Source organism: Orycteropus afer, unplaced genomic scaffold (assembly GCF_000298275.1).
Source record: "Orycteropus afer afer isolate SDZICR_OR568_19922 unplaced genomic scaffold, OryAfe1.0 scaffold00048, whole genome shotgun sequence".
NCBI lineage: Eukaryota > Metazoa > Chordata > Mammalia > Tubulidentata > Orycteropodidae > Orycteropus > Orycteropus afer.
This window is the reverse complement of record NW_006921635.1, coordinates 4,694,966-4,708,695: the sequence shown is the minus strand read 5'-3', so window position 1 is coordinate 4,708,695 and position 13,730 is coordinate 4,694,966.

Sequence of the window (13,730 nt, the reverse complement as noted above, 5' to 3'; positions counted from 1 at the left end):
ATCTTTGTAGGAGATCTGGAGAACAACGTGCACAAAACTCAAAATCATTTGGAGGAAAACAAAGAGGGCGCAGGTTTGCTGGTCTGATAGAGCCTGGTGGACCAATGAGACTATGGCCCCTAGCTGCCCTTCAGGTCTGGAATTGAACACACGCCTGTGGCTTCCAGCCAAACAATAGACAGGTATATGAGTTGAACATTTACCTAAGGTGGATACATACACTCCTTGGCGAGAACAATCATGGAAGAAAGAGGGGGTGCTTATGCACAGGGAGACAGCTCTGGGGGCAGGAGGGCATGGAGGGATGGACACAAGGAAGAGGTAACTATAAGGAGGCAGTGGGAGGGGAGCTGTTGCATTGTGGTAAACTGTGGTCATTGTCATGAGACAAAGTGCATGTGAACTGCTGTATGGAAAGTGAATTTGCTCTGTAAATCTTCACCCAAATCACAATTTAAAAAAGAAAAAAAAAAAACTGTTTTCAGTAATGGAAGGCATTTTGAGTGAAATGAAAAAAAAGTTTTGAGGTAAAATAAATTTTGATCAGATACACTCCATGGAAAGAACAATCATGGGAGAATAGAAGGGCTGTATATGCACAGGGAGACAGGTCAGGGGGCAAGAGTACATGGAGGGAAGGACACAGGGAAGAGGTAACCATAGGGAGGAAGTGGGAGGGGAGCTGTTGCATCATGGGAAATTGTAGTCAATGTCATGAGACAGTGTATATGAACTACTGTATGGAAAGTGAATTTGCTCTGTAAACTTTCACCCAAATCACAATATTAATTAATTAATTAAAAATGAATTTGAATTAATGGGACACATACTCAGGGAGTCTCTAGTGCAAGGATTGGTGGGAGAAGGCCTGTTTCTTCAGATTCATGCAGTTATACAGGATCCCACCAGATGGCAGTATGCACTTAAAGTGGGATAAGAGCTTCCCACTAAACTCCCGAGGTGGAAAATGTAGGTAAACACCCTGTCCCATGGATCATGAAAGGGTTAACTGCTGTGACTTACTTTGACCTATTTTGTTTTGAAGTTTTAGGCTGTTGGATTGAACTTTGATAAAGTGTGCTCTTGGGCTTTAATATTTTGTCTTTATGATTAGCACTGTGAGTTCCTTATCAAGTCTAACATCCCTTGATTCCAATTAGGACATGGTTTGGGCAATAATCTCACCACCAGAAAGTCATTTTATGACATCTTACAAAGGTCAGAATGAGGGCTGTATCTGCACTCTGTGCACTTTAGGAAATTGAGATTTCATTTTACAGGAGACCTGTTTCTGCCCTCTTGAGCCAGGTTTTCTTTATCTTTCAACCCAGAGAATCCTTTCTCCCACCCTTCTCTCCTGACCTTAGCAGGTTACCTCATTCAGATGGAAGAACACAAAGAGGGGCTAAAGTCTGCTCCTCTATTTTGTCCAACACTGCAGTGTCTGGCTTATTCATAAATATTTGCGATTTAAGATGTCCTCTGTTTCTCTAGGATTATTGGCATTCTGAGTTTCTTTAAGTCTGTGCCAACTTTAGGAGGAGTGAAGACAGTTCAGCTTTGGAGTCTGTGCTTGGAAATGGCTGCATATGAAGAGCCTGAGAAAAGTTAAGACACACTTGTAGCTAGAGGGGAAAAAGTTCAGACTTACTTTACAAGGCAGTGTTAACCACTCATCATGTTCTTTTGTGTGGTCTGAGGTGTAGTGGTGGTGGTGGTGGTTATTATTATTGCTACAGTCAGGGCATGTAATCTGTTTAAAATTAGGTGTCATTGTTTTCCTGCTAATAAGTATACCTTTATCTTCAAAAAAGGGTGCAACTGTAGCCCGGCTGCTAACTGAAAGAGTGGCAATTCAAACCCATCTAGTCCTATGCAGGAGGAGGCCTGGCAGTCTGCTCCCACAAAGATTACAGCCTAGAAAACTCTACTGGATGGTTCTACTCTGTCACATGGGGTCACTATGAATTGAAATCAACTTCTTGTTGTTGTTTTTAGGTGCCATTGAGTCAGCTCAGATTCATCCTGACCCTGTGTACAACAGACTGAAACACTGCCTGGTCCTCTGCCAGCTTCACAATCCTTGCTACACCTGAGCCCATTGTTGCATCCACTGTGTCAAGAAATCAACTTGGCACCTAATAATAACAACAGTAAGTATATCTGTAGTGGTTAACTTTGTGAGTCAACTTAGCTAGGCCTGGTTGAATGGCTGGGCACCTGGCTGTAGTATTCCTCATGATGAGACTGGTAATCACCTCCATGGTGGGATCTATTGGAGCAGCTGAGTAGCTGCCTTAGGGATGTGATCTGCTTCCTATATATAAGGAAAAGCCTTGGGGAACAGGCTTTAGTTTATGGCACGTTTGAACCCTGCGTGTAGCCATGTCATTGTTCAGCAGCCTACCATGCTCTGCCGACCTTGGGACTTTCAGTGAACTTAAATTCATGGCCTGCCATGTGGTTTGGTAACACCGGGACTGTACCTTTTTACTTGTCAACCTTAGGCTTGTCAGTCTCAGCAGCCAGCAGCTGTCTTGAGTGAAGAAAAGCCTCTAGCTCCACTGGGCCAAGGAGCTCTGGTAGCATAGTGCCTAAGGCACTTGACTGCTAACCAGAAGGCTGGCGGTTCAAACCCACCAGCCACTCCTTGGAAGGAAGATTGGGCAATCTACTTCCGTAGTGATACTGCCTCGGCAACCCAAGGAGGGGTTGCTATGAGTCGGTAGGACTCGACGGCACATAACAACAACAACGAGTGGGCCAGGAGCAAGAGGCAGAGCTGAAGCCCAAGGTTGAGGGGCTTTAACCCAGCTCCTGGAGCCTGGCACTTTGAACTCAGGCTTAAAGCCTCCAAAGTGTAAGAGAATAAACTGTTCAAGCCATTCCATTTGTGATCTATTCCTGTCAGAGCGGCACTAGGTAACCAGAGCAATATCTATCCATCTATCTTATCAAAGTCAAGTACTGACAAATAGGAAGGCAGAATCATGAAGCTTTTCATAGAGGTTGTTGAGCGCTACGGCCAGATCAGGGCTGTGCCAGAACAAAGGATTGGCTCCATCATACTGATAATCTGGTTACCGATTTCTCGATCAAAGCGCTGAACAAAATAGTCCCGGACTGCCCCTCTCTTCCCATCCCCTATCTGCCAAGTCAGCTGTCGGGTACATTCTTTTCTTCAAATGCATTCTGAAACCACGGGACCAGAAAGCCTATTTGAGCAGGTGGCATAGTGCCTAAGGCATTTGACTGCTAACCAGAAGGCTGGTAGTTCAAGCCACCAGCCACTCCTCAGATGGAGGGTTGGGCAATCTACTTCTGTAGTGATACCACCTCAGAAACCCAAGGAGGGGTCACTATGAGTTGGATCCAACTTGAGAGCAGTGCATTTTTGTTGTTGTTTCGGCTGCTAACTGAAATGTGGGTGCTAGAACCCACCCAACAGCTCTGCTGGAGAAAGACCTGGCCGTCAGCTCCTGTAAAGATTCCAGCCTACGGAACCCTGCTGGGCAGTTCTGTTTCGTCACATGGGGTTGCTATGAGCTGACTCAATGGCACACAACAACAACACATCCCTGAAAGGCCTCAAATTGAGACGTTTGACCTCTTCTCAAAGTGTAGTCATTTGGTCACAGATACACAACCGGATTGAAATCCAAATTCCTTGTTTGCCATCAACTTTAAACTTGCATACCATCACTGTGCTATGGTGTAGTTCAAATACATGAGCTGGCTTTTTAAAAATCATTTTTGTTTCTATTATTTGTCAGTTGAAGCACTTCAGACAAGGCCAGGGAGCAGAAAATGACACTGCTGGACGGCTGCACCGCGGCTCAGCTGGTGGCGGCTTGACGTATCGACTCCACGTTTCTTTTCAGTCAGGTTTGTTGAGGGATGACGTATACAGGAAATTCATCGAAAAGAAGACAGTTTAATGAGTTTAAACAAATGCGTGTGGTTGCGTAACCATGACCACATTCAGGATACAGAACACCCCAAAAAAGTAGTTCCCTCATGCCCCTTTATAATCAGCCCTTCCCACTATCCAGCCCCTGGCAGCACTGATCTATTTTCTGTCCCTGTAGTTGTGCCTTTTCCAGAATGTCACATCAATGGAATAGTATGTAGCCTTTTGAGCCTGGCTTCTTTCACTTAGCATAATGCTTTTGAGATTTATCCAAGTTGATGTATTGACAGTTAGTCTTTTTTTATTTCTGACAAGAATTCCGTATATGTATATACTGCAATTTGTACATCTTTTCACCAGTTGAAGGGCATTTGGGATTTTCCAGTTTGGGGCAATTACAAGTAAAGCCACTATAAACATTCACACACAGGTTTCATGTGAACCTAGGTTTTCATTTCCTTGGGTACATACTTAAGGAGTGAGATTTCTGGGTTGTATAGTGGGTGTATCTTTTAACTTTATAAGAAACTGCCAAACTGTTTTTCCAAAGTGACTGTGCCTTTTGCAACGTGCAGCAATGTATCAGAGTTCCAGTTGCTCCGTATGCTAGTGAGCACTTAGTATGGTGTCTGAATCCCTGTTTTTGTGTTTTGTTCTTAGCCGTTCTAATAGGTGTGTGCTAGTGTCACCGGTAGTCTTAGTATTGTGGTTTTGTAGTTGTTGTTGTTAGGTGCTGTTGAGTCGTCTCTGACTCATAGTGAGCCTATGCGCTGCAGAACGAAACACTGCCTGGTCCTGTGCCAGCCTCACGATCCTTGCTATACCTGGTTTTATTAGTTAACTGTTAAGAAATCCAATCACCTTGTCGTGGCACATTTGCATTGCACTTTATTTATTTATTTTGTGTTCATGATTGCATTGCACTTTAATCTTGAGGATCTCAAAAGTAATTATTTGTTACTTTCGGCATTTAAATGCTAATGTTACATTTAACAAATCAATATTAAATGATGACAGGAATTCATTTTTCTGTAAACAAGGAGCCTCAGAAAATAGAAGTGAACTGTCTCATAGTACCTCTGAAAGGCACTGCTCTCTCTCCTCCTCCCCCCACTTCTATTTCTGAGATTCTGTGTTGTAAACTTGTTTTCATCTGTTACCTCAGAACCTGCAGGTAGTTCCTCTTTTTTTCACCCCTTACTGACAGCCTGTTAGTGAATTTTACTTGAGACGGGAACCTGCCTCATTTTGCCCTGCCTGCAGGTCAGGCAGCTCTGCTACACCTTGTTTTGAATCATCTGCCTTTTGTTAACCCAAATTGGTTGGAAAGAATGTGGAAACCAAAGAAAAGCAAACACTAGCTTGAGTGAGCCTGTGCCAAGAGCAGCAACACCACAGTGTCAGGCATGTTTTTATGCCCCAAATGATCCAAGGTCTGACAAGTATGAATGTATTGATAACAATAATGAAAAATTTGGAATGTTGTGGAAACATGAGAGTTGTTACAGCCATAATTGTGGATGGAACAAATCCTACTTCCAAGCCCCTAGAATTCCCCAAATCTCTCCATTATTGTCAGCTTATTAAGGAGTACTAGGGAAGATGAAGTTGATCCAGGTCTTTTTGGATAGACTTGAATTGTGACTCAACCTGCACACGTTCCATCCTCCAGAAGGGATTTGACATCTCTCGAGAGCTGTCACCTCATCTCCCATTCTTCATCTTTGTCCTGTGGGTTTATACCTTTTTTATTCCTTTACTAGAGTTTCAGGAGGAGCTCTGGTAGTGTAGTGCCTAAGGTACTTGACTGCTAACTAGAAGCCTGGTGGTTCAGACCCACCAGCCACTCCTTGGAAGAAAGAAGGTTGGGCAATCTACTTCCATGGTGATACCGCCTCGGAAACCCAAGGAGGGGTCACTGTGCATCGGGTCCGACTCGATGGCACATAACAACAACAACAGAGTTTCAGGAGGGAGCAGAGGTGATTGCAGGAGTTTAACCTGCCATATTTCTATACATTTCATGTGAACATATTTTTTGCTGTCAGGTGTAGAGGAGCAGTGACGTTATTAAGAACATACACTCTGGAGTCTGGGGGTTCAAGTCCCCAGTTGTGCCATTTACTATTGTGTAAGCTTTCATGGGCAAGCTTTCTGTGTTCAGATTCCTCATCTATGAAATGGGATAGTAGTGGTAACTACCACATAATTAGTTGTGTGTGTGTGTGTGTGTGTGTGTGAGTGTGAGTGAGTGATGGTGCCAGAGCGCATCGTAAGCATTCAGAAGGTTTAACAATGTTTGTAGAGAAAGGGTTTAGGGTTCCTTAATTGGAAAGGACAAAATGATGTTGATTGATTCTTCCAAAATCTAAAAGAGAAAGATAGATTGTCTTATGATCTCCCATTGAAATTAACTATTTTTTCCAGGTTTAAAAGCAATTCTGGAGCCCTGATGTCACAGTGGTTAGTGGTAGGCTGTGTGAACCCACCAGCCACTCCATTAGAGTAAAATGTCGCAATCTTCTTCCAAAAGGATTTACAGCCTTGGAAACCCTATGGGGGCCGTTCTCCTCTGCCTAGTAGGGTCCCTATGAATCAAAATCCACTCTACTCTGGCATGTAGTGGGTTTATTTATTTATTTATTTAATTTTTGGTTTAGCAATTCTGAATCCTGCAGTTCCATATTTACCCTACAGGTGGCAGTCTCCATCACGAAAACTTGGTTACTCTCACAGGCCCCTTTCTGGGAAAAACTCTCTTTCATTGGCTGAACACCTCCTTTGTGCCAGGAACCCGGGGGGAAAAGCAGTGATCAAGCACAGAGGAGTCACTGGGGAGGAATGGAGGGTGCAGACTGCACTGGTTGACACTGTCAGAGGAAGTGACAAAAAACAACTGTCTATAAAATTTTAGGGCAATGATTCAGCAAAAATAGTATCCCTCTGGTTAGGAGTTCTGATGCATAGTGGGTAAGGCATCTGTCTGCTAACCAGAAGCTTAATGGTTCAAACCCACCAGCTGCTCTGCAGGAGGTAGATGAGGCAATCTACTTCTGTAAAGATTTACAGCCTGGGAAACCCAGTGGGGGTTGCTGTAAGTCGGAATCAACTCTATGGCAGTGGGTTTTATCCCTATTGTTAGTTTTAACAAGAACAACATTTTTCATAAGCCCAGCTTACAAGTGTCAATATACCTACATGGCTAAAACTATGCTAATTTACTTTTTGAACCTTCTAATGTGGTCAGGTGAGAGCTGGCATTATTACCCACTTACAGTGATGCTTTGAATCACGTGGTTTCATCTGCATTGACACAAACACCACTGCTGGAGTCTTTGTAGTCGCTGGTTTTGTCAGATTTTCTGGTGTTTTCACTACAGTATTGTGGTAATTAGTGTTTGTGAACTTACATCAGTAACTTTTTTGAGAATGAAATAATTAAAGAAGAGGGAAAAATTTTTAAAAAGGCTTTTACTCAGTTACTAATGTTTTAATTCAATGTAAAAAGATTTTACAAAACAATTTTGTTGTTAGTATTCAAATAATCTGAGAAATATTACATTTCAGCAATTTACAACTGTATCACTTTATTGTATGATTAGTCACAGAATCAACTCACTGCCATCGATTTGGATCCAACTCATAGTGACCCCTCCTTGGGTTTCCGAGGCAATATCACTACGGAAGTAGATTGCCCAACCTTCCTTTTGAGGAGTGGCTGGTGGGTTTGAACCGCCAGCCTTCTGGTTAGCAGTGAAATCCCTTAGGCACTATGCCACCAGAGCTCCCAGTCATAGAATAATGTGTGCTGAATATGGTTGTTAATTGCTTAAATGGTAATTGCTTAAATTGACAATAAACATTACTAAAGATTCTGCATAGTCTAGTACAGGTGGAGGTTCATGGGAGGGGTGACAACATGAATTACTGCACTGGGTGATGCCAGCCCTAGTGCTGCCGCTGATCAAGAGGACACTGCCGTTTCCCTTTCATAACTCAGAGTCCAGCAACTGTAGAACTGACTTCTGAATAGCTGAGGGGACGCACAAGAAAACCTTCCTTGTGAATTTCCTAGTTTGAGACAGAAATCCTAACTGAAGTCTATTACTTTAATGCCAATTGTTTTTCAGGCCTGCTTGCACATAAAAGGAGGTTTCATAAGCTCCACCCTCAGAGAAAAGAGTGGCATGCTGAGGGGCATTGAGACAGTCAGCCTTGCAGAATGGGATTGCTGGCGTACAGGGGAGGGAGGATTTAGGAATTCCAGACCAAGGACAACACCCAAAAAGCCTACAATTTTTTTAGCTTAATGTTTCCTTTTTTTTTTTTTTTTTAAGAAAAATTATCCAAAATTTGGAAATAAGACCAAGAGAGGGCAGCGTGGTCCTTTGGATGGACATTGTGTCACAAGCCCACAGGAGCATTTTTTAAAATTCTCTAGCACATTTTTCTGTAAAGATCCAACAATAAATATTTCAGGCTTTGCAGGTATATGCTTTCAACTACACAACTCTGTCATTGTGGGTATGGCTGTGTTCCAATAAAGCTTTATTACAAACACAAGCAGAGGGCCAGATATCGCCCACTGGTAGTCTAGACCAGGGATTATACCTTTGTTTGACTTGCTATTTACTTTACTGTTGATTAAAGGCTCAACTTTATGACCAGTTGTTGTTGTTGTTATGTGCTGTCCAGTCGGACGTGACTCATAGCGACCCCTCCTTGAGTTTCCGAGGCGGTATCGCTATGTAAGTAGATTGCCCAGCCTTCCTTCTGAGGAGTGGTTGGTGGGTTTGAACCACCAGCCTTCTGGTTAGCAGTCAAGTGCCTTAGGCACTATGCTACCAGAGCTCCATGTCCAGTAGAATTTCAAATTATTTCTGTCTAGTTCAAAAAAGAAACATAAAGCTTATAGTTTTTTTTATTACCCTTCAGAACATTAACCAGTTTTGTATCTAACCAAGTTTCCTGCTTCCTCAAATATGTACTTCTTCAAAATGCTCTTTTTTTAACCATCTTACTAGTTCCCTCTTTAAAAATTTGAATACATTCCATATTTGAATGAAAATCTTGTCTTACCTTTTGACATCCTTGTTTGTTACTTTGCTGTGCCTTGGTGATAAGCAAAGAGCTCTGGTGGCACCGTGGTTAAGCACTTGCCTACTCACCGCATGGTTGGTGGTTTGAACTCACCAGCTGCTCCTTAGGAGGCCAGACCTAGCAATCTGCTTCTGTGAAGAGGAAGATCACAGCCTAGGAAACACTCTGTCCTGTGGGTCACTATGAGTCAGGACTGACTTGAGGGCACACCATCACAACAGTGATGAGCAGAAAAGCCCATTAACTAACCAAGACCTTTGTGTTATCATGGAAGGTGACAAAGAAAGGGAAATAGCACCTCCATCCCATTCTGATGTTAAACTCAAGGGAGAGAAAGCCCCTGTGCTGGGGACAGAGTTTTTGTGTTTATGGCAAGACATTAAAAAAAAAAAAAAAAAGGTGTGTACAACTTCCCTTAAACCACCCTCACCACCACCACCAAATAAGGTATAGTGCTTTGTAGCTCCAAAAAGGAGTTATGGGTAGAGTCATTCTGTGACTGAATGTGCAGTAAGCATATGAATACACCCCAAGTCTCACTAGTAACCAGGGCATTTGAGGTGGGACAGGCAGAGACAATCTCTCTGAAAAGGTGTCATCTGCACTGAGACCTAAATGAAAATTTGAGAAAAATCTCAAAGTTGATCTCTAGATTTCATTTCTGCATTGATTGCACTGCTGGACTCCTGGGCACCTCAAATTCACTCCTTAAAGCAAGTGTAAGTCTTAGGTATGTTCAACAAATGCTTCAACACCGCAGTTAAATGAACCAGGCCTTGCTTTTTCCTTCAGTTACATCATTTCCCTGATCAAACACTCCAGTGGCTTCCCACTGCCTTAGTGTAAAGCCGTCTTTGTGGTCTATCGGGCCCTGCAGCTCTGCCCTCTGTGTACCTCCTTGGCCTCATCTCCTACCCCTCCCATCATTCTCTACACACTGCAGCCACATTGGCCTTTGCTCCTCCACCAACCACACTTATTCCTACCTCAGGACATTTGCACCTGCTGTTCCTGTCCTCCAGAGCTGGAACAGTGGGACTATCTTCCTCAATTTTTCATTTAGGTCTCAGTGCAAATGACACCTTTACAGAGACATTGTCTCTGCCTCCCCCCCTCAGATGCCCCAGTTGCTAGTGAGATTTGGGGTTTATTCATATGCTTACTGAACATTCAGTTTTTGATTCTAAAATGCCCCCATTGGGCAGCATTTATGTTCTTCTTTTTAAATTCCTTTCTATTGAGTTGTTTCTTTTTCCTTATTAATGTGAAGGAGTTCTGTGTGTACTCTAGATATTAATCCTTTCTTGGCATTAGAAATATCTTCTTTCAGTCTGGTTTATCTTTTTTTGGAGGGGTGGAGATTTGTGTTTTCACATTTTTGGTTTTTTTAATGGTATTATTTGTTGTGTAGAAGTTTTAAATTTCAGTGTAGTCAAATTGATTTTAAAAAAATTGTTCTTAACAGGTTTAGCTTTTTTTTAAAAAAATATTACTAAAGCCATCATTTCTTATCTGAATATTTTATACTTGTTTTTAAATGTTTTAAAGATTTGTTCTATCACCTATTACTTATTCTTGTGTATAGTAGAAGTTTAGGGTCCAATTTTTTTTTTTTTCCAGAGAGATAACTAATGTTCTCACGCCATTTATTATTCTCTGCTATGTAGCATATATGTGCTACATATGTGTAGTTTCAGTACATGTGTGAGTCTCATCTTTCTTTTAATAGCTATGTAGCTGAGTCTTTAAAACCCTGTTTTCCTTTTAGATCTGTCTGGTCTGTCTGCTAAGACAACGGCCTTACTTTTCAAGAGTGCCTGCCATCCTCCACTTCACTCAGCCTGTCTTCCTTTATTTTGCACTCTTACACTGGTTCTGACCCGGCAACACAGCATATATCTATGTATCTATTGATTTGTATATATGTATTTTAATTTTTTGGTTCCTCTTTGATTTCATGAGCAAATTTATTCCCACAGAATTTTCCAGGCATAGACGTCATTAGCTGCTTTCTCAGCTTTTGGGTTTTCATTCCCTTTCTCTACTTCGATTCACAAGGAATCCTATCACCTGTACGAAAAGGGGCCCCATTCTTCTCTTTTGTTTCGTTAATAAAATGTACCGTCAGTCCATAGGTAAAGTCGGAGTCCCTGGGTGGTACAAATGGTAATGGACTCGACTGCTAACCAAAAGGTTGGAGGTTCAGGTCCACCCAGAGGCATTCGGAAGAAGGGCCTCATGATATATTTCTGGGAACTCAGCCATTGAAAACCTGGGGGAACACAGTTCTGCTCTGGCAGACGTGGGGGCACCATGAAAAAAAAAAACTCACTGCCATCGAGTGGATTCTGACTCCTGGCGACCCCCTTTGGGTTTCCCAGGCAGTAAATCTTTACAGAAGTAGACTTCCTCCCGTGGAGTGGCTGGTGGGTTTGAACCATCAACCTTCTGGTTAGCAATCAAATGCCTTAGGCACTATGCCACCAGAGCTCCTTGGAGGTGCCACGAGTCAGAGTCAGTTTGACAGCACCTGGTTTTGTGGATGAAGTCAGAGTCTGGCTTCTCAAATCCAAAGCCACGTTCAAGGTTTCTGCAGTGAACAAACTAGAGCCAACCTGAGGTCCCAGGAGTGAGGTGAGCCTTACTAGTGTGTGACGCGTCGATGAATTCAAGAGCTCAGCCCCTCCACAGAGCTCAGGATAACCTACAGAAGAAGTGATGGAGCAGCTAACTCTGCCGTGTCTACATGCACACGCGTGTGTTCATGGCGTAGAAAGGTTAGGGTCTCACAGGTAGCTGCCTTTGCTAGTTAAAGTTCCAGCCTAAGGGCTTGCTGAAAGAGGCACTCTACAAAAAGTAAAAATATTCTGCCCACCAGAACCTCAACGACTGTAAACCAAAGCTCTGGCCACTTTAAGGTTAACCTTCCCAGGGACAGAAAAACCCTTCCCCCAATAAACTAATCCCTGTCCTGGCTGCCTGCTGAGGTCAAAGCCATGCTCACCCGGTGAGGTCAAGGCCTGCCCCAGAGGCCCTTGTACTCAGGCCTCTGCCAGTTAAAATCCTGCTGAATAACTGTAGCTGTCACAAACTGCCCAGGTCAAGAATCCACTTGACCCATAATTACCTTTAAGCCTACAGCCCTGGCTACACCAGAAACTTGATCCCCACGTGCTATTTTAGCCCCCAAATGGCAGTCCTTGTGCCTGCATCTCAAGGTCTACTGAACAGAAAATTAACATGTTGAGATTTTACAGGGTGATAATTATGCCCTTCTCTGTCTTGTCTTTCCAAATTCTAAACCCACTGAGAAGTACAGGAATCAGGCAGCTGTAAATAAATAAATAAATATCCCTTTATTGATAAGGCTGATAGACTCCGCAGGCCACCCTCTGGATTAAACTGGTTTACCCAGTAGTCACAAGCAGATGGGGTCACTGCCCGCTTCCTCCATAGGGACATTGGTGGGGGGTACCACAAAAACATCAGTATCTAAAGGTCAGGCCCCAGAGAAAGAGAAGGGGACTGGGGAGCATACTTATGCTCTCGCAATCAAACCAGTCACTCACCTCGTGGAGGAATGAGAGAACAAGCCTGGAAGTTTTTCTTCAATCTGTTAGATCCTGAGGAACACAGGGTAAATTCCCTTCTAACAATTGTCTTTGGTTTGGGAACTTATTCTTCATCTGAAAATTGTGGTCATGACACCTAGGTCTCATGATGTGTTTGTCAGGATTCGTAACCTTGCCAGACAAAACAGGTTATGCAAAATAGGGGCAAAACTTGACTCTGGGGTTCAGTCACTGTCACCAGACGTCTGTCTCAACATCTCTAGGCTCTGCTGCCCCGTGTTGACTTCTTCATTGTTTCTTCCCAAGAAATGGCAAAGAAGGCCACCTTCAGCTCCAAGCTTGCATCCTACCATCTTAGCAACACTGGTAAGAATTTCTCTTTCCTAGTACTTTCAAAAAAAGTCTTGGAATCAAGTCTCATTGGCCTGGCTTGCAAAATATGACTTCTCTCTGGACCAATAACTGTGATTAAGAGAATACAATGCTCTAATTGGCCAAAAGGAGCCCCCCATCCCTATTATTAGCAGTCACTTCCCATTCTCCTTTTCTCCCCACCCTGGCAACCACCAGTATGCTTCCTGTTGCTATGGGTTTACCTATTGTGGGTACTTCGTATAAATGGAATCCTTTTGTGACTGACTTCTTTCACTTAACACGTTTTCAAGGTCCATTCACGGTATAGCATTTATTAATGCTTTTCCTTTTTTAACATGTTTTCAAGGTCCATTCACGATATAGCATTTATTAATGGTTTTCCTTTTTTATGGCCAAATAGATCTTAAACTATTTTCCCAGCCCCATTTCTCATGATTCCTCATTCAACCCTCAGATGGGCTGCACTAGACTACCTGGTCTTTTCCAATCACACTCTATGTTCACTGAGCTTCCTTTCTTCGTGGAATGGCCAGACCTCCTCCTCATAACCACTGTCTCTGTTCAGCACTCTCGTGAATTTCACCTTTCTTCATGCAGTGCCTTTGAGTGTTTCCCTACCCCAATGATTGCGTTTCACCTCCCAAGAACCCTTCCTTATTTGAACTGATGTTCTCTGTTTATTTTGGCCCTCCTACCAGGTGGTGCTGTGGGAGGAAGATGCAGCATTCTGATTCCATAAAGACTACAACTGTGGAAACCTTATGGGGTCAGTT